We start from the raw sequence: 21,998 nt of genomic DNA on the forward strand, positions 1-21,998 counted from the left end.
CTCCATTCTAGCACAATTAATTATTGCTGATTTCACTATTTTCTGTTCCACTTTCACACTCTCCACCCTCCCTCAGTACATGATTTGTCCACATGCAAAATTATGAACTTTGTAAACAATGCATAATTGGGATGACCTTAACATTAATTTAAAATTTCAGCTTAGATACAGTACAAAGGCTGATATTGTTCATTGGAGTGAATGGGGCAGAGGTTTATGTGACTAAGCCTTTTCTTCTCCTGGGAGGATTAAACAAGCTGGTTGTGTGCCTGCATTATAGAAAACTGATTGGAAAGCTGCTTACTGCAGTGTAAAATAACTTGGCCAGGATGCATCATGGTGTTGTGCTCAAATAAGACAGGATATGTGGAAGGGGCTCCTGCTGTGGAGAGCTGCTAATGTGCATCTATAGACAGCTGGAAGAACAACAAAAGAAAATGTAACCTTTTGTCGACCGTGTACTTTCCCGGTTACACTGGAGCTTCAGATTTAAGGATATTACTAACAATAAAAGGCAATTTGGTCAAACACATACTGGATAAAAACTTACTTATCTGGTACAATAGGCTCAACATCACCTTCCGTGCATTATCTGGTAAGGTATAACATTTGGATGTGTCTCATTTGTTGCTTAGCTGTAATAGCCAGGGAAGAAAGGTAGCATACGATACATGTGAAAAGCTGCACTGGTAGTGAAGCAGCTGCTATTTAGAGTCTATGATCTCATTGAGATACATTAAGTATCTAAATTCCCTGTACTTTACAAAAATTGTGTGCCTTGTGGACTCAGTCACATACACATCAGGAGACAGAGGGAATGAGAGTCACGGCAACAAATGAACTGATGAGGGGAGTCAGATTCTTGTTTGTTACAGCTGATATCAAGGCCTAAGGGTACAACAAAACCTTACGGCCTACGTCTGGAGTATACAATATTGCAATCTCATGGATTGTATCATTCCTCTCAACCTGTTTTTAATGATCACTCTTCACATCTGAGGAAGAACAAATGGGTCCAATGGTTTTTGGCAACTACGTACATCTTAGTTTCATTCAGATCATATTAGATTTGATTTGATTTATTATTGTCAGATGTACTTAAATACAGAGAAATGTTTTGTTTTGCATGCAGTACAGCAGATCATTACATACAAGAAATAAAGGTCATTGGGTGATTGGAAAAAGCGAGGATTACAAGATTATGGCTAAAACAAAGTTGTACAAAAAGCAAGATCAACATTAGATTTGAAATTTGAGAGGTCCATTCAGAGGTCCACTAACAGCAGGGAAGAAGCTGTTCTTGAACTTGTTGGTATGCATGTTTAAGCTTTTTTATCTTCTACCTGACAGAAGAGATTGGAAGAGATTATAACCGGGGTGGGAGAGACCTTTGACAATATTGGCTACATTTTCATGGCAATGAGAAGTGTAGATGGAGTCATAGAGATGTACAGAATTGAAAATATGATGCTGGATAAACACAGCAGGCCAGGCAGCATCCGAGGAGCAGGAGAATCGACGTTTCGGGTATAAGCCCTTCTTCAGGAATCAGGATTCCTGAAGAAGGGCTTATGCCCGAAACATTGATTCTCCTGCTCCTCGGATGCTGCTTGGCTTGCTGTGTTTTTCCAGTATCACATTTTTCAACTCTGGTCTCCAGCATCTGCAGTCCTCACTTTCTCCTCATAGAGATGTACAGCATGGAAACAGACAATAGACAATAGACAATAGGTGCGGGAGTAGGCCATTCAGCCCTTCGAGCCTGCACCGCCATTCAATATAATCATGGCTGATCATTCCTAATCAGTATCCTGTTCCTGCCTTATCTCCATAACCCTTGATTCCACTATCTTTGAGAGCTCTATCCAACTCTTTCTTAAATGAATCCAGAGAGTGGGCCTCCACTGCCCTCTGGGGCAGAGCATTCCACACAGCCACCACTCTCTGGGTGAAGAAGTTTCTCCTGAGCTCTGTCCTAAATGGTCTACCCCGTATTATTAAGCTGTGTCCTCTGGCTCGGCACTCATCCATCAGTGGAAATATGTTTCCTACTGCCAGAGTGTCCAATCCTTTCATAATCTTATATGTCTCAATCAGATCCCCTCTCAGTCTTCGAAACTCAAGGGTATACAAGCCCAGTCGCTTCAGTGTTTCAGTGTAAAGTAATCCTGCCATTCCAGGAATTGACCTCGTGAATCTACACTGCGCTCCCTCAATAGCCAGAATGTCTTTTCTCAAATCTGGAGACCAGAACTGCACACAGTACTCCAGGTGTGGTCTCACCAGGGCCCTGTAAAGCTGCAGAAGCACCTCTTTGCTTCTATACTCAATTCCTCTTGTTATGAAGGCCAGCATGCTATTAGCCTTCTTCACTACCTGCTGTACCTGCATGCTTGCCTTCATTGACTGGTGTACAAGAACACCCAGATCTCTCTGTACTGCCCCTTTACATAAATTGATTCCATTGAGGTAGTAGTCTGCCTTCCTATTCTTGCCACCAAAGTGGATAACCATACATTTATCCACATTAAACTGCATCTGCCATGCATCTGCCCACTCACTTAACTTGTCCAGGTCACCCTGTAATCTCCTAACATCCTCATCACATTTCACCCTGCCACCCAGCTTTGTATCATCAGCAAATTTGCTAATGTTATTGCTGATACCATCTTCTATATCATTAACATATATTGTAAAAAGCTGCGGTCCCAGCACGGATCCCTGCGGTACCCCACTGGTCACTGCCTGCCATTCCGAAATGGAGCTGTTTATCACTACCCTTTGTTTCCTATTAGCCAAAATTTTCAATCCAATCTAGTACTTTGCCCCCAATACCATGCGTCCTAATTTTACTCACTAACCTCCTGTGTGGGACTTTGTCAAAAGCTTTCTGAAAGTCCAGGTACACTACATCTACTGGATCTCCCTCGTCTATCAGAGTTACATTCTCAAAACATTCAAGAAGATTAGTCAATCATGATTTCCCCTTCATAAATCCATGCTGACTCTGTCCTATCCTGTTACTACTATCCAGATGTGCAGTAATTTCATCCTTTATAATAGACTCCAGCATCTTTCCCACCACTGAGGTCAGACTAACTAGTCTATAATTTCCTGCTTTCTCTCGCCCACCTTTCTTAAAAAGTGGTATAACATTAGCCACCCTCCAATCCTCAGGAACCGACCCCGAATCTATTGAACTCTGGAAAATAATCACCAACGCATCCACGATTTCCCGAGCCACCTCCTTCAGTACCCTGGGATGCAGACCATCAGGCCCCGGAGACTTATCAACCTTCAGACCTAACAGTCTCTCCAACACCAAATCCTGGCAAATATAAATTCCCTTAAGTTCAGGTCCTTCAGCCACTGTTACCTCAGGGAGATTGTTTGTGTCTTCCCCAGTGAACACAGATCTGAAGTACCCATTTAATTTCTCTGCCATTTCTTTGTTCCTAGTAATATATTCCCCTGTTTCTGTCTTCAAGGGCCCAATTTTTGTCCTAACAATTTTTTTGCCTTGCACATACCTAAAAAAGCTTTTACTATCCTCCTTAATATTCTTGGCCAGTTTACCTTCGTACCTCATTTTTCCTCTGCGTATTTCCTTCTTAGTAATCCTCTGTTGCTCTTTAAAAGCTTCCCAGTCCTCAGTTTTCCCACTTATCTTAGCTATGTTATACTTTTTCTCTTTTAACTTTATATGTTTCTTAACTTCCCTCGTCAGCCATGGCCGCCCATGCCTCCTCCTGGGATCTTTCTTCCTTTTATGAATGAACTGATCCTGCAACTTCTGCATTATACATAGAAATATCCGCCATTGTTCCTCCACGGTCATCCCTGCTAAGGTATTGCACCATTGAACTTTGGCCAGCTCCTCCCTCATAGCTCCATAGTTCCCTTTATTCAACAGAAGTACTATCACTTCCGACTGTACTTTCTCCCTCTCAAATTGCAGATTGAAGCTTATTGTATTATGGTCACTACTTCCCAATGGCTCCTTCACTTCGAGGTCTCTGACCAATTCTGGTTCGTTACACAATACCAGATCCAGAATTGCCTTCTCCCTGGTCGGCTCCAGCACCAGCTGCTCTAAGAATCCATCTCTGAGACACTCTACAAAGTCTCTTTCTTGAGGACCCTTACCATCCTGATTCTCCCAGTCTACCTTCATGTTAAAATCCCCCATAACAACTTTAGTGACATCTTTGCGACAGGCCAATTTCAGCTCCTGATTTAACTTACATCCGACATCCAGACTACTGTTTGGGGGCCTGTAGATGACTCCCAAGAGGGTCTTTTTACCCTTAGTATTTCGAAGCTCTATCCACACTGACTCTACATCCCCTGATTCTAGGTCCCCCCGCGCAAGGGACTGAATATCGTCCCTTACCAACAAGGCCCCTCTGCCCGTCAGTCTGTCCTTACGATAGCACGTGTAGCTTTGAATATTCATTTCCCAGGCCCTGTCCACTTGAAGCCACGTCTCAGTTATCCCCACAATATCGTATCTGCCAATTTCCAAAAGAGCCTCAAGCTCATCCATCTTATGTCTAATGCTTCGTGCATTCATGTATAGTATTTTTAATTTGTTACTGCTCTCACCCTTCCCATCAACCCTTATTTCACTCAACCTTACAGCATGATGCCTTTCCGAGTTTTCTGCCTCATTGATACAGTTGTCTTTCTTGACTTCTCTTGTTCTAACTTTCCCTTCAATTTCCTTTTTAAACATCCAGCTTGTCCCCTCCCCCCCGCTACTTAGTTTAAATGTAGCGGTGCTGCAGTAGAAAACCTGCCTGCCAGAATGCTGGTCCCTAACCTATTAAGGTGCAAGCCGTCTCTCTTGTAGAATTTATGCTTACCACAAAATATACCCCAGTGATCCAAGAACTTAAATCCTTGCTTCCTGCACCAGTTCCCCAACCACACGTTCAAGTCCATTATCTCCCTGTTTCTGGCCACACTAGCCCGAGGAACTGGAAGCAAACCGGAGATAACCACCTTGGACATCCTGCTTTTCAGCCTTCTTCCTAGTTCTCCGAAGTCTCGCTGTAGTATGTTCTTCCTCTTCTTCCCGACATCATTTGTGCCAACATGTACCACCACCTCTGGCTCTTCACCCCCTCATCCTTGAGGATTTCCTGCACTCTGTCTGCGATGTCTTTCACTCTAGCACCAGGAAGGCACCACAACATCCTTAAATCCCGTCTGCTGCCACAAAAAACCCGGTCAGTTCCTCTCACGATGGAGTCCCCTATTACCACGGCTCTGTGCGATGTCCGACTCTTCCGCACTGCCTCTGCGGCAACGTTTGTTTGACAAACTTGGCTGCCTTGCGAACTGGCAGTGTCATCAATCTCTGTTTCCAAAAGCTCCAACTTGTTCCTGACAGGTACTTTTCCCGGGGTCTCTTGCACCTGTCTCCTCTCCGCCTTCCTCATCGTCTGCTCTCTTCTGCTCTCTTCTGGCATGATTGGTGTAATAACATCGCTGAAGGTCTTGTCCAGAAAGATCTCGTTCTCTCGGATGAGCCTAAGGTCTTCGAGTTCTTTCGTCAGCGCTGCAATATGCTCAGTCAATTGCTGAATGTGCACACATTTTCCACACATATACGAGCCAGACACACCAGAGTCGTTGACCTCCCACATCAAGCACGTAGCACACTGAACCAGCTGGGCAGTCATGTCTTCACCCTCTTCAACTGTGGTGTAATCACTTCACACAACCTCCTTATCAAAGATTCGTGAGCTGAAGCCTCACTCTTCAATCTAAACTTCCTTCGACCCTCTTTTTGTGGCATGTCTGTGGACTCTTAATTAAGGTTAGAGGAGGAGGGAGGGAGGGAGACCCTACTTTGTAGGACCTGGGATTTAGAACACACCCACTCTAATAGCAATCACTTACCTTCCCGACCGGCTTTGCGCTCCATCTGAACTTCCGCCCAGCTCCCGCCGCTCTCTGCTGCGAAAAGACCGTTGGCGTCGAGGTAAGTTCTTTATATAGCAATCACTTACCTTCCCGACCGGCTTTGCGCTCCGTCTGAACTTCCACCCAGCTCCCGCCGCTCTCTGCTGCGAAAAAGTCCAACCCGTCCATGCCAACCAGATATCCTAACTCAATCTAGTCCCGCTGCCAGCATCCGGCCCATATCCCTCCAAACCCTTCCTATTCATACACTCATCCAAATGCCTCTTAAATGTTGCAATTGTACCAGCCTCCACCACTTCCTCTGGCAGCTCATTCCACACACTTACCACCCACTGTGTAAAAAAGTTGCCCCTTAGGTCTCTTTTATATCTTTCCTCTTTCACCCTAAACCTATGCCCTCTAGTTCTGAACTCCCTGACAGCAGGGAAAAGACTTTGTCTATTTACCCTATCCATGTCTCTCATAATTTTGTAAACCTCTATAAGGTCACCCCTCAGCCTCCGACGTTTCAGTGAAAACAGCCCTAGCCTGTTTAGCATCTCTTTATAGCTCAAATCCTCCAACCCTGGCAACATCCTTGCAAACCTTTTCTGAACCCTTTCAAGTTTCACAACATCTTTCTGATAGGAAGGAGACCAGAATTGCACGTAATATTCCAACAGTGGATTAAACAATGCACTATAAACCACAACATGACCTCCCAACTCCTGTACTCAATACTCTGACCAATAAAAGAAAGCATACCAAATGCTTTCTTCACTATCCTATCTACCTGTGACTCCACTTTCAAGGAGCTATGAACCTGCACTCCAAGGTCTCTTTGTTCAGCAACGCTCCCTAGGACCTTACCATTAAGTGTATAAGTCCTGCTAAGATTTGCTTTCCCAAAATGCAGCACCTCGCATTTATCTAAATTAAACTCCATCTGCCACTTCTCATTCCATTGGCCCATCTGGTCAAGATCCTGTTGCAAATCTGAGGTAACCCTACACCTCCAATTTTGGTGTCATCTGCAAACTTACTAACTGTACCTCTTATGCTCACATCCAAATCATTTATGTAAATGACAAAAAGTAGAGGATCCAGCACCGATCCTTGTGGCACTCCACTGTCACAGGCCTCCAGTGTGAAAAACAACCCTCCACCACCACCCTCTGTCTTCTACTTTTGAGTCAGTTCTGCATCCAAATGGCTAGTACTCCCTGTATTCCATGAGATCTAACCTTGCTAATCAGTCTCCCATGGGGAACCTTGTCAAACACCTTACTGAAGTCCATATAGATCACATCTATTGCTCTGTCCTCATCACTCCTCTTTGTTACTTCTTCAAAAAACTCAATCAAGTTTGTGAGACATGATTACCCATGCACAAAGCCATGTTGACTATCCCTAATCAGTCCTTGCCTTTCCAAATACATATACATCCTATCCCTCAGAATTCCCTCCAACAACTTGCCTACCACCGACATCAGGCTCACTGGTCTATAGTTCCCTGGCTTACCCTTACCACCCTTCTTAAACAGTGGCACCATGTGAGCCAATCTCCAGTCTTCCGGCACCTCACCAGTGACTATCGATGATAAAATATCTCAGCAAGAGGCCCAGCAATCACTTCTCTAGCTTGACTCAATGGATGGAAGATTGGCTTTTGTAATGGACTTGACTGTGTTCACAACTTTCTGTAGTTTCTTACAGTCCTGGGCAGAGCAGTTGCTTTATCAAGCCATAAAGCATCCAAATAGAATGCTTTCTATGGTGCATCTGTAAATGCTGGCTAGGATCCATATGGACATGCCAAATTTCCTTAGCCTTCTAAGGAAGAAGAGGGGTTGTGTGCCGTCTTTATCATTGCATTTGGTATATATCCCTTCCTACTTTGATAATTGAAGGAGAGAGCAGTAGATTAAAATGAACTATTCCCTCTGGGACAGAAGCATTGAGGACAGAACAGTTTATTTAGCAGCCAGATGCAGCCTACAAAACCAAATTAGTCATTTTCAGGCCCCGTGTTGGGGGTTCTTGTCTTTAAATGCTGGGTTGGCCTGACCAGTGGGTTACTCATGACCAGTGCAAGTAAAGTGTGTCTCCACATTCCCATCACACAGTACGCAGGGTAACGGTGACACAATATCTGAATATTGGGTTGAGGTACTTGCCTATTATGCAAGTGGGAATGGCAGATCTCCATTGTAAATGGTCAAGCTAGCAAAGAGTAAATTTGCTCATGTAGTCATATCAGCTTTTTTTCACTAGTTCATGGTCCAGTCCAGCATTCATTGCCTATCCCTAAATGCCCAGAGGGCAGTTAAGAGTCAACTACATTGCCGTAAATCTGGAGTCACTTGTAGGCCAGACCAGGTAAGGATCATAGTTTCCTTCCCTAAAGGACATTAGTGAAACTAGATGGGTTTTTCTAACAGTTGACAATGGATTCATGATCAATCATTAGACTCCTAATTCCAGATTCTTACTGAATTCAAATTTCACCATCTGCCATGGTGGGATTTGAACCTGGGTCCCCAAAACATTATCTGGGTTTCTGGATTAACAGTCCAGTGATAATTCCTCTAGGTTATTGTTCCTCCATTCACCAAGGGTCTATAAATACTAAAAGGTTCCTTGGTATTAACGTGCAATATAAAATTACCACACCTACAACATAAGCAGCAGGAAAGAATTGGGATGCGTAAGGCTAATCAAACTTATAATACTGGGTTGATGTACATAATTTTCATGAACTGATGATATTTCCAGCTTCACTTACTGAATGTGTTTAGGATTTCCAATTATTTTCCCATCATCTACTTGATAGAATATTTACATAGGCTGCAATGGCAATTGAACTGTGAGGTAAGGCTTTTAAATCATGCCACCTGTTCATCGTCGGTATTGTTGAAAAGAACAAGAGGGAACTGCTTCTAATTGCAACTTATATAAAAAATACTTGGTACACTCAGATAGTGAATTGTTTCAGTTAGTATAATGTCATAAAAACCATCTGTATGTAAGGTAGCAATAAAGATTTTTATCAGTCAGTACACAGATGCTGAAGTGCTATATTTGTTTAAATAAAGCAAAGACCTTGCCTTGAATGAGAGGTCAATATCCATTAAATGCCTAGAGGCCTAGAGAAGAAAAACTTCATTTATTATGAGTGGTTGCAGGGAGAAGAAAGCCTTCAGTACACATCGTATTTAAAGGGACATTGTCTTCGGGAGAAAGAAAATTTGGGAACTTTTTTGTTTGTTTGTTTGGGAAGGGAAGGCAGCCAGAACAGTTGGCAGCAGGGACGGATGCCTTCAACGAATTTTGTGAGACAGATCCCCTTGTTTCATTTCCATATATTCCTGCAGGCAGGGTAAAGTGTACAGAGAGATCAGCTGGGAGCTCCAAGGTTCAAAATTTGAACAAGTCAGCAGTTCTTTTGTAACGGCTGGATGAAGGCTGCTTCTTTCCAAGCTTCATGTAATGAGGGATACTTTGGCGCTTGGCTTGGATTCTTTGGAGATTCTGCTGCAACAGGACAATCCTTTCATTAACTACAAATTAGATCCCTATCAAAACAGAACAGAAAATGCAAGTGTGAACTTATTGGAATCAAAAAGACTTTATTCTTAAAAGTATTTGGACTAGCAGGAGAACAGCTAAAGTAACTGGACCTTCTTTTGTATACAAACATGATCCTTCTCCATTGAAAGCATCCATTAATGGAGTGGAATTTGTTCTGCACTCCAAGACACAGCATCCAGAGACCATCTATTCCTTTCACATTACTCATAAAAAGGATGACAGTCAAATTTTTTGTAATCTCTTGTACATAGCAGTTAGCACTCACAAATTAAATTGTCAAAAGAAGTACCATGCCATCTACCTAACAAAGCTTATCACTGGAGGCGGTGATCAAAACACAGGGGTGCAGTGTGTGTGGGTAGTTGATAATATCTTGCTAAATGTGTTCTGCTTACAGGCCAACACTGTTCACAATGAATAACAATGTACATCTAGTTGTGGTAAAGTGCCCCAAAGCACTTTACAGGAGTATTATCAAACAAAATTTGACACCAAGTCTCACTAGAACAGATTGGTCAAAGGGTCAGCTTTTAATTACAGGGAATGGACCAGCATAGGCAAGGGAGCAATCATTAAACAGCTCATCCAATAAGAAACCATTGACGCAGACAATCTTTTTTCAGCAAGTATTAGTGAAGGTGAATTTGAGGGCAACAAGATTTCTCCATTAATTATCCTCTTGCTGCATTCACTTTTACCAAGAACTGTCCTTGTTCAGCCGACCTGTGACCAGCAAAATATGTTGCGGTGTAACCTCTCGTTAAAGGTGTTATCTTGAGGATGCATCACAAATTTTCATCCCATGGTGCACTATATTTGATGTAAGCAGCAGGGGTCTTGCCCAAAAGAGATCCATAAACTACTGAAGAGGTTCATAGTGTCAATCCGGGCACTTTACTGGGCAGCAGTGCGGCACCTCAGACATGGAAATCCTGCCATCCAAGAGCTGCAGGCACATCACTTCTGAAAGCGTGGTATGACTTCTGAAGATACTATGCCTATCTGAAACCCAGGATCACCAAGGGATGAATGGTACATCACTACCTGTTACTGGGGCATCGCCACTGGGACAAGATGGAGCCCTAAGGTGACCACTATTTGCCTCAGTTGGTGATGGGTCAGGAAGCGCTGCTATTGACTTAACCAGAACAGCGGCAGGAAGGCAGAGGCGTCCCCGGCCCACCCTTCTGCAGCCAAACGTATGACAGAAAAGCACATCAAAACCTGCCTGAGGTGAGAACAAATGGAACTGCAGAGGCTGACACATCACAGCAACTTGCAAGAAGCACTTCCCACACGTTCATCACAAGTACAGATATTAGATGCTGCAGGACGCCTTTATGTTAGTGTAGACTGTGGTTTCAGCATTATTTAGAGCGTGAATGGTTACAGGATAGTGGAAAAAAAGCTTGCATTTATATTCAGGACATCCCAAATCACTTTACAGTCAATTCATACTTTTGAAGTATAATTCTTGTCGTATTATAGGAAACACAGAAACCAATTTGCACACAATAAAGATGAACAAATAGCAGTGAGATAATAACCAGAAAGTCTGTTGTAATGTGGATTAAGGTACATAACTGAGGAAGACTCCATAAAGAACTCCTCTGCTCTTTATAGTCACATCATGAGATCTTTTATGTCCATTAGACTTATGTAGAGTAAGTGGAACCCCTCTCAATCAAAGACATTACCTCTGAAATTGCAGCCCCGCTTCACCAGCATATCGTCTGGATTACGGGCTTAAATTTCTGCTGGAGGGATTGAAACCACAATCTTCAATGGCAGGAGTACCAAACATAGTTCTAATGAATGAGGCAGCATAGCCTTAATCCCCAAGAAGATATCAATCCAATTGATAATAAATTGGTCACGTGTTAATGACTTGAAATTCCTCTGTGTTCAAGGAAAAGTAAATTGAGAGCCACAGATGTACCATCAATAATGTCTTAGACTCTTGAGAAATCCGCAACATGAAAGTGAAGTGAGCTTTCCATTGGGAATGCATGAATGTGTTAGCCCACGCTAACAAGACAGCTGTCGAATCTAGATGCATCAGTACTCTGCCAGTTGCAAACACTTGGCATGTATCCCCCTGATGTTAGATTCAGAAAAGCATACCTATAGACATGTATCATGTCTTCAGAATGTCACATGTTGCAGCCAATTGATTACTTTTGGTATTCAGCCATCATTGTTATGGAGGGACACACAGTCACAATTTGCACACAGCAAGATCCTACATACTGCAAAGGATTGAATCACCTCCTCATTAGTGAGGGAGCATGTTGACAAAGATATCAAAAACTCTCATATGCTGCTGGTGCATCGGAGCCAGATTTCAGTCTCATTTTTCCCTTAATACCTAAATCTATATCAATTCTCTACAATCATTAAGAGTTGCACAACAATGACCTGCGAGTTATGCAAGCTCTGTAGTTCCTGGCTTATTTCTGTATTGTTTTTTTTTGAAAGAGGCATCACAGTTGCCACTCCCATTCTATTTTCCCGTTCACAGAAATTTGAAAAATTATACTTCAGCCTCCTTCACGATGCTCTGATTTGTCTACTTTATATTTTTTGAATAATAGTCTCCACTAACACATGTATAAATAGTAAAGCTAGAGTCCACAAAATCTTAATGGGTGAACAGAAAATAGTGGTTGAGGGACAGCAGTGATGGGGGTGATGGGAGACTCAAGTTTAAAATAGTGATAAAAAATTTAAGATTGATGTCAAGCATTTCTTCTTAAAAAAAGACAATCGTATAGGAATGATGTGATGGGTGATATTCTTTTCTTTATTTCAATAGGAGAGTCAGGAAAAGAACATTTAGATTTATATCCAGTTTTATGAACTTAATTCTGTGAAACTTGTATCACTATGATGACAAAGCAATTTTTATTACCAAGCCAGACTGTGCAGAATCTTTAATGCTCACTAGAGTGTGATGTTCCTGGGCAAATCCAGGTGTTTTGCCTGGGGCTGTTGCAAATGGTGCACACACATGCAGAAATGCAAACACTCGCAAATATAAATTCAAATATCATTAAAAAAAGGAACTTGGCTTTTTGTTGTTGTAAGCAAGTAGTTACAACAATAAACAAACAATATGGAGACATATAATTAAATAATCAAATAATATGGATATATATATATATATATATATATATATATATAAGTAAATGCAGACATGGCCCAAATATGTGGCCACACACATGCACATATATATGCACCTGCCTCTGTATATTGGGAGTTGGAAGTTCATGTTGCAGCTGTATAGGACACTGGTTAGGCCACTTTTGGAATACTGCATGCATTTCTGGTCTCCCTGCTATAGGAAGGATGTTGTGAAACTTTAAAGGGTTCAAAAATGATTTACAAGGATGATGCCAGGCTTGGAGGTTTTGAGTTATAGAGAGAGGCTGAATAGATCGACGTTATTTTCCCTTGAGCGTTGGAGGCTGAGGGGTGACCTTTAGAGGCTTATAAAATCATGAGGGGCAAGGTTAGGGTAAATAGACAAGGTCTTTTTCCTGCAATGAGGGAGTCCAAAACTAGAGGGCGTAGGTTTAAAGTGAGAAGGAAAAGATTTGAAAGGGACCTAAGGGGCATCTTTTTCAGGCAGAGGGTGGTGTGTGTTTGGAATGAGTTGCCAGAGGAAGTGGAGGCTGGTACAAATGCAGCATTTAAAAAGCGTCTGGATGGGTATGTGAATGGGAAGGGTTTGGAGGGATATGGGCCAAATGCTGGCAACTGGGACTAGATTAATTTACGATATCTGGTTGGCATGGACAAGTTGGAGCGAAGAGTCTGTTTCCGTAAAGTACATCTCTAAGACTCGATATATTATATGTGTGTGTGTGTGTGTTCCGTAACAAATAAACAAGTCAGCACATTTGCAAATTCTCAAAGGGTAATTTTGACTGGAAGCAGAATTCAGGCAGAGAGTGAGAAACTTGTGTTTATGATTTATGCCAGAGTTGTTGAGGGAAGAAACAATACTGTTTGTGTGCCAGTGGAGACAGGCCCAGCCAAATAATGGGGAATAATATGGCTTTTTTTTCCAGTCTGGCTGCTTTCATCACATCAAATTATCACATTTAAACTGACTGCTGTAGAAAGTCAGCCTTTATTAATACTGCCAACTTTAAAGTACTACTCACATCCCCCCCCCCCCCCCCCCCCCCCACCCCTCCCTCCCCAAGGTGGGGCTAGTGGAGGTTCCAGTGTATGGCATCCTCTCTCTCCTCCTGTCCTTTTTTGAGGGCATTCGGTTCAAGATAAATTCAAAGGCAGTCTGAACAAGGCAGAGACATTATTCGACTCAATACCTTATGAAAATTCATTGCCTCTCACTCCTGTTGCCATCCACCTCTGTCAAAAGGCTTTGAATTTCTGGGTGCCTCAATAAAAATATGTAGGCACAAAATAATCACTAAGTTCTGAAAACTAGCCTATTGGACATCACGCCTTTAAGAGTTTGTGTTTCAATTATGGGAATTGACTTGTTTTTCAATTTAAGATACAGTGAACCAGATCAAAGAACAAAGTAAAATTTCACTGATGGTAATATACTAGATCTCCACTGTGCAGCCAGCTGTATATAAAGGAAACACAAGGTCACAGGATCATCAGATAATAAGTGAGAAACAGTCAAAGTTAAAGCTCCCTTTGTTTTCAGTGAGAGTGAGTTTGAACTTTAGCCTCTCCTTGTGCTAGAAAGTTCCCAGACCTTTAGGCTGCCTCTCATTTTCATTAAGGCTTGCCAAGATTCTTGAAAAACAACTCACCTGTTTGTGTGTGTCAGCATTTTCTTTCTGCCTGACTAGGTTTCTCACTGCTGAGCCCGTGCCAATCACCACACACCCACCCCCAACTTCCCTCCTTTCCACAATGTAGTGATTTCGGCCTTGGTTAACTCAATCACATATTCCAATCATTTGCTGATGATTGCAATTTTCCAGCAGTGATCACTGGACAGTAATTTCTCTCTCCTTTAAAGCAGGGACCTTGAAACCAATGGTAACACTTGACTGATTGGCACTCTCCTGAACACAGCACAAACACACACTAAACTTGGGACCACTATAATCTGTTTGGTAATCTCTGCACAGCACAGTGCCCTTTACACCTGCATTATTTACAAACTTTTCGTGACAATTTAGAAAATTAGAATCCCGCATGACCTCCCAAGTTGACACTGCAATTACAACGAAGGGCACAGATGATAGCGCCAATGGATTGAGTCACCTCTGACCCTGTCACAACAACAACAACTTGCATTTATATACCACATTTGCAGTAGTAAAACACCTTCATCAGCTCCAAACCACATATTTAATATTAGAACATAGGATCCTTAGAGTGTGGAAACAGACTATTTGGCTCATCAAGTCCACACCAACCCTCCAAAGAGCATCCCACCCAGACCCCATCTCTGTGACCCTGCATTTTCCATGGATAGTCCAGCTAGCTTGCATATCCCTGGACACTATGGGCAATTTAGCATGGCTAACCCACCTAACTTGCACCTCTTTGGAGAGTGGGAGGAAACTCACCCAGACACAGAGAGAATGTGCAACCTCCACACAGTCACCCAAGGGTGGAATCAAATGTGGATCCCTGGCACTATGAGGCAGCAGCACTAAACACTGAGCCATTGTGCCACACTGGATTTTACAGGGCCATAGATTTTTCATCACAGGCCAGGAAATGTGAGTCAGGGCAGCTCCTGATTTCTGAAACCCAAACCCCTGTCTCAAGCTCTATTCCCATCATTTTTTTTTTGTCTGAGTGAAGTGATTGGGAAGTCTGGGGTTTTGCAAGCTGTAATGTGGATGCAGAAGTGAGCTGGTTAGGAGATCCACCTTGCATCTGGGGGACCAGCCCAGCTCCTAACATTGTTCTTTTACCCCAAACCTCACACCTCAAATCCCAACTATTTCCAGGACCAGAATCCCTTCATGCCCACACGTACTCCTCAGGCAACCCCTTTCCCCCTGTCCCCAAGCTCACTTCATTCACCCCATTTATCTACAACAGTCATTCACTAGTATCCACTCTGGGCTTACCTCAGTGTGTAAAGTGCAAATAATCTACTAGAACTGTAAAATATTTCATACTGAAAACAAATTATATATTAAAACCATTCAAGCATACTAATTCCCTCAAGTGGTTAATACTTGTAAAAACAAGCAAATATTTACCCGAAACGTCGAATCATTCCTGAGGAAGGGCCTGTGCCCGAAACGTCGAATCTCCTATTCCCTGGATGCTGCCTGACCTGCTGTGCTGTTCCAGCAATAAAGTTTCAAATATTTATTCACTCAACACAAAGCCAGAGAATCCTTTAACAAACATTAAATTAAATATGAACACTCTGCTAAGACTCGTGATTCTATAGCTTTTGAAATTCAGCCAAGCACTCACAATGTCCACAGCTATCAAAATATACCTTTACAGCTCATAGAAACTGAAAGACCAGATGGAGTTTTGTTTCCATTTCAAATCAGATTGTCTGTCTATCAATCAGTGGAGTACAACAAGGGGATAGGTTTTTTTCAAACTTTCAATCGCATGGCATCTTTTCAAATGATGAATATCTGCTGACATTTGCATCACAGTCAAAAATATTGTAGAGTTTACCCACCACAATTTTCCACAGCGTTGTGTAGCATGATGGCACTTTCTCCAATAGAAAAATAATTCTAATCCATCTCAATACTTAAGCAATGATGATCAATGTAATTGTCAACTTACTGTTTGGGACAGAGATCTATAATGGTTCATTGCAGTTAATGCACATTTATGTTCCAATAAAACACATGATAGTGACAGTTTAACTTGTCAAAATATTTAACATCCACATGTCAGAATGTTCCTGACTTCTCACTAAGGTTTCCTAATGGTCACAAAGTCTCAAATGAGACTGATTATTTTCGTTTCTGTTTTTTGTTTCTCATTTCCAGCATCTGCAGTTCTTTCGGTTTTTGTTTTGTTATTTTAGTGTTTACAATACTAGTACATGAAAGAATAAAGTGAGGTGGATCAAGACAGTATTTTGGATTTGGAGTCAACATATAGATCAGACAGGGTAATGACGGCAGATTTTCTTTCCTCCAAAACATGGGTGATCTAGATGTTTAGAGTCATAGAGGCCTATAGCATGGAAATAAAACCTTCAGTCCAACCAATTCATGCCAACCATAATCCCAAACTAAACCATTCCCACCAGTCTGCGTTTGTCCAGACATTTCTTATTCATGTACTTATCTAAATGTCTTTTAAATGTTGTAACTGTACCCACATCCACCACTTCCTCAGGAAGTTCATCCCACACATGAACTACTCCCTGTGCAAAAAACAATGACCCATGTCTTTTTTAAATCTGTCTCCTCTTACCTTAAAAATATGCCCTCTAATCTTGAAATCCCCCACCCAAAGCAAAAACACTTGCCATTCATCTTATCGAGAGACAAAAAAAAATGCAGATGCTGGAATCCAAGGTAGATAAGCAGGAGGCTGGAAGAACACAGCAAGCCAGGCTGCATCAGGAGATGGAGAAATCGACTTTTTAAGTGTAACCCTTCTTCAGGAGTGGGGGTGGGTGTAAGGGGAGCTACAGATATGGGGGGTGGCAGGGGCAGGGTGGTGAGGTGTGGATAGGTGAAGACCGGCAGAGGGTATGACCTGGTTGGTCAATGGGAGGAATTAATCTGGTTGGTGGCTGGGAACAGTGGAAAGGATGGGACGGGTTGGAAAGGGAGTTGGGGGATGGGGAGGGATGTTATTTGAAATTGGTGAACTCAAGATGATGTGTGGCAATGGAGGAGGCCAAGGATTGACATGTCGGAAAGGGAATGGGAAGGGGAATTAAAATGGGCGGTGACTGGGAGGTCCAGTCGGCTCCTTCGGGCCCAGTTGAGATGTTCAGCGAACTGTTACCTAAGTTTAAGCTTGGTCGCCCCGAAGTAGAGAAGACCACATCGGGAGCACCTGATGCAATAAACTAGGTTTGAAGAGAGGCAGGGGAACCTCTGTCTCACCTGGAAGCACTGTTTGGGGCCCTGAATGGAGGTGAGGGGGTGGTGTACCAGCAAGCTTTGCATCTTTCTCAGTTGCAGGGGAAGGTACCTGGGAGGTCGGGGTTTGGTGGCAAGAGTGGCACAGACCAAGGACTGTTGGCAGGAACAGTCCTTGAGAAAGGCAGAGAGGGGTGGGGAGGCGAAGATGTTCTTGATGGTGGAGTCTAATTGGAGTTGGCAGAAGTGTTTAAGGATGATGCATTGGATGCAGAGACTGGTGGGGTGGTAGGTAACAAGGGATCTCTGTCTTTATTGTATATGGAGGGTGGGGGTTTAGAGCAGTGGAACAGGGAATGGAGGCAGTGTGGTAGAGGGCTGTCTGGATGATAGAGGGAAAAAGCATGTTCAAAATACGTGGACATCTGGGATGCTTGGGAATGGAATGTATCCTCATTCGAGCAGATGCAATGGAGGTGGAGGAATTAGGAAAACGGGATGGAGTCCTTGCAGGATACTGGGTGGGAGGAAGTGTAGTCCAGGTAATTGTGAGAGTCTATTGGTTTGTAGTAAACATCCATCTGGAGACTGTCGGGAGTGTCCGAGATGGACCAAGTGAATTTGAGGGCAAGGTGGAGGTTGTGCGTGAAGTCCAGTTCAGCCTGGGTGCAGGACTTTGCACCAATGCACTCATCGATGTAACAGCAGAAGAGTTGGGACACAGTGCCTGTGTAGGTACTGAGGAGGCATTGTTCGATGTAGCCGACAAAGAGGCAGGTGTTGCTGGGGCCCATCTGGGTACCCACAGCCACTCCCTGGATTTGGAGTTGGAGGAACAACATCTCACCTTCTGCCTGGTCAGCCTACAGCCTGGTGAACTCAACATTGAGTTCACCAATTTCAAATAACCTCCCTTCCCATCCCCCGACTCTCTTCCCAGCCCCTCCCCCTCCTTTTCACTGCTCCCAGCCACCAACCGGATTCATTCCTCCCATTGACCAGCCAGGACGTACCCTCTGCCTGTCTTCATCTATTCCCACTTCACCACCCTGCCCCTGCCAACCCCTTTATCTGCAGCTCCTCTTACACCCACCCCCATTCATCTTATGTACACCTGTCATTATTTTACAAACCTCTATAAGGTCACCTCTCAACCTCCTAGGGTCCAGTGATAAAGGTTCCAGCCTATCAAGCCTCTCCTTATTACTCAAACCCTCCACTTCTGGCAATATCCTAGGAAATCTCTTCTGAACCCTCTCAAGCTTAATAATATAGTTCCTGTAACCAAGAGACAGTACTTTCTTTATGACCTTCTTCTGACCTCCTTCCCTCAAGTAACAAAGAAGAGCATTCCCATGTACTCAGCCTCTTAACTGCACGATGTCCGGCTAATCGGTGAGATAAATTATAAATAGGGATAACAATTACAGGAAAAAAAGACAGCATATCCTCCATCTCCTGCAAGCATGTCCAGATAGAAAAGCAATGCAGAAAATGCTGTTTTGGATAACCATATTGATGTAAATTATTCTAAATTGTGCATAGCCTCAAGTGGGAATGTGAGAATAGGAGATGTAATTTACCCATAAGGAGGCCTGTTATATCATTCATTGAGTCATGGCTGATCTGCAACCCAACTGCACATAACCACCAGTGCCACTTATCCCTTCATACCTTTGATGAACACAAGTCTACTAATCTCAGGTTTAAACTTAATAATTGACACAGCGTCAACCACAGTCTATGGAAGAGAGTTCCAAATTCCTATCAATTCTACCAGTTAGAATTATGACCTACCTTTCCTCCTGATAGAGCTAGCTCTACTTTTTTAAGCTGTATTCCTTAGTCTGAGACTATCCAACCAGCAAAAATAATTTCCCTTTCTCTCTTTCCCTTTACAGCATCCAATAAATTAAAGCCACATGTTTAATACCAGGTGGGTGAAAACAACTCTATTAATGCCTAAGCTAGGCAAAATTAGTTAGGATTTTATTTTCAGGATGATTATGCAAGTACCTTCCATTGTTCATTGGAATATTTATCGGTTTTGGTGTGGGACTGGTATTTTAAAGCTGCACAATGATATTGTGTTGGAAGATTAATTTTTTGCCGGGCCTTTCAGTATATTTATAAGCAGTTGTTGAGTGATGCAATGACACCACTGCGCTGCTGATTGTTTGTGAAATGGATTTCATTTTTAATGCGATTGGTTACAGAACAATAAAAACTAGCAAGTAAATGTTAAAATGCCACACTGTTGCTGTATGAAACACTAAACTCGGGCTCCCAAAAACTGAGCCCAACCAATCAGAGGATTGGGTTAATTTTATCGAATCTGCAAGTAGCCAACCTCCTTTGGAGGTACTGATTGCTCTCAAGATGCAGAATTGGTACACAAGTAAATTTAGTCAAGTTCTATTACCAACTGTGCCATCGGGAAAGAACATGGTGGTTCACTTTTAACTTCATACTCAAATTCAGAAGATGCAGCAACTGAAACACAAGACAGTCCCGGCAGAATCCAGCCTGCTGCATGTAGTAGAGGAAACAGCTGCTCGCTGGTTAATAGTATGTGGGTGATGAAGGGAACTAAGTGTGAGATTGTGCGTGCTACCAGTCAGCAAGCATCTGTTTCCTAATATAGCCCTTTATAATGACACAGAAGGAACCCAGTCCATAACAATTCACTTTGGGACTGAGCTAAGGGCAGCAGGGTCTGTCAGTGCATGAATACTGCGCCTCCTAATGGGGCTGCAAGTCTAAATCATTCTCTGTTTACTGGCTGGTTAATACAGGCAGGTGGTCCTTCTAACCAGGTGGTTGCTTGAGACCAATTTCACCAATATTCACTGTAGGAAGGGGCAATGCTATTTCCAGCTTCTCCCTCTTTCATATAGCACCTTTCCAAATTTGGACAGAAAAAAAAGATCAAGTAGGAGGAGCAAGAAAAATAAAATTCCCTTCTGGCCTGGTTAATAACTTTTCACCGACTAGTTAAAAAATGTTACTTGGTTGAGCTTTTATTGCACGTAGCTCCTTCACTGCAGCATAAACTTGGGAAATCTCATAACAGACTCTTTTTAATATTCCTGGATGTAAGAGGTGGATCCTGATTGGTACAGAAATCAGAAGATCTTCACTTTGCTCTCAAACGTATTCCTCTCTATAGCGTTCTCTCATACTAGGATATGATTAATTTTGAGGAGAAAGTGAGGTCTGCAGATGCTGGAGATCAGAGATGGAAATGTGTTGCTGGAAAAACGCAGCAGGTCAGGCAGCATCTAGGGAACAGGAAAATCGACGTTTCGGGCATTAGCCCTTCCTGATCTCCTGTTCCCTAGATGCTGCCTAACCTGCTGCGTTTTTCCAGCAACACATTTCCATCTATCTTCTATGATTAATTTTGGACATAAGTAGTGTAAAACAGATGACAGTGAATTGTTGCCCATTTTGAACTCCACCCAAATAAATGTTTTTAAAAAGTTTGTATGCCCACAGAAGCCTGTTTGATTCCATCTCCATCATGTTCCTAACTATATCACTATATAATTTGATAATCATTATTTATTGCTGCAACACTGATACACAAAATAGATCAAACTGTGGATAACATAATCTTCGTTGCAGTATTCTGTAAGATATTGTGACTGCCTTTCTGATATAGGAAACTGCTTAGATGTCCTTCATCTCTGTTTCTTCAGAAGATACAGACACCTCCATCACTGCCATAGGGTGGCACAGTAGCTAGCACTGCTGCCTCACAGCGCCAGGGATCTGGGTTCAATTCCACCTTTGGCTGACTGTTTGGAGTTTACACATTCTCCCCGTGCCTGGATGGGTTCCCTCCAAAGATATGCAAGTAAGGTGGATGGGCTGTGCTAATTTGACCATAGTTTTCAGAAATATGTAGGTTAGGTCAATTAGCCATGGGGAGTGTAGGGTTACTGGGATAGGATAAAGCGTGAGTCTACATGGGATGTCATTTGGAGGGTTGGTGTGGACTTGATGGGCTGAATGGCCGGTTTCCACGTAGAGCCACAGAGAGATACAACACGGAAAAAGACCCTTCAATCCAACTCATCCATGCTGACCAGCTATCTTCCATAAATCTAGCCCCATTTGGCCCATATCCCTCCAAACCCTTCCTATTCATATATCCATCCTGCTGTCTTTTAAACGCTGTAATTGTACCAGCCTCCACCACTTCCAGTGGCAGCTCATTCCATACACAAACCACCATCTGCATGAAAAAGGTGCCCCTTAGGTGCCTTTTATATCTTTCCCCTCTTACCTTAAATTTATACCCGCTTGTTTTGGACTCCCCCACCCTGGGGGAAAGACCTTGCCTATTTATCCTATCCATGCCCCTCATGATTTTATAAACCTCTATAAGGTCTCCCCTCAGCTTCCAATGCTCCAGGGAAATCAGCCCTAGCCTATTCAGCCTCTCCATATAACTCAAACCCTCCA

General features: G+C 42.8%; 1 long non-coding RNA gene across 1 annotated transcript in view; it reads left to right on the forward strand.

The window, feature by feature from the left end:
* The first annotated feature begins 374 nt into the window (after positions 1–374).
* The window catches only part of LOC148148772 (uncharacterized), a 44,874-nt gene continuing 23,250 nt past the window's right edge, over positions 375–21,998 (forward strand). The window contains exons 1-2 of the long non-coding RNA XR_015758570.1: positions 375–595; positions 19,430–19,464. This is a non-coding gene — a long non-coding RNA (uncharacterized LOC148148772). The remainder of the gene's footprint in view (positions 596–19,429; positions 19,465–21,998) is intronic.

Source organism: Chiloscyllium plagiosum, unplaced genomic scaffold, assembly GCF_037043375.1.
Source record: "Chiloscyllium plagiosum isolate Xiang-an unplaced genomic scaffold, Cpla_swu_hap1 HiC_scaffold_11, whole genome shotgun sequence".
Classification (NCBI taxonomy): Eukaryota; Metazoa; Chordata; class Chondrichthyes; order Orectolobiformes; family Hemiscylliidae; genus Chiloscyllium; species Chiloscyllium plagiosum.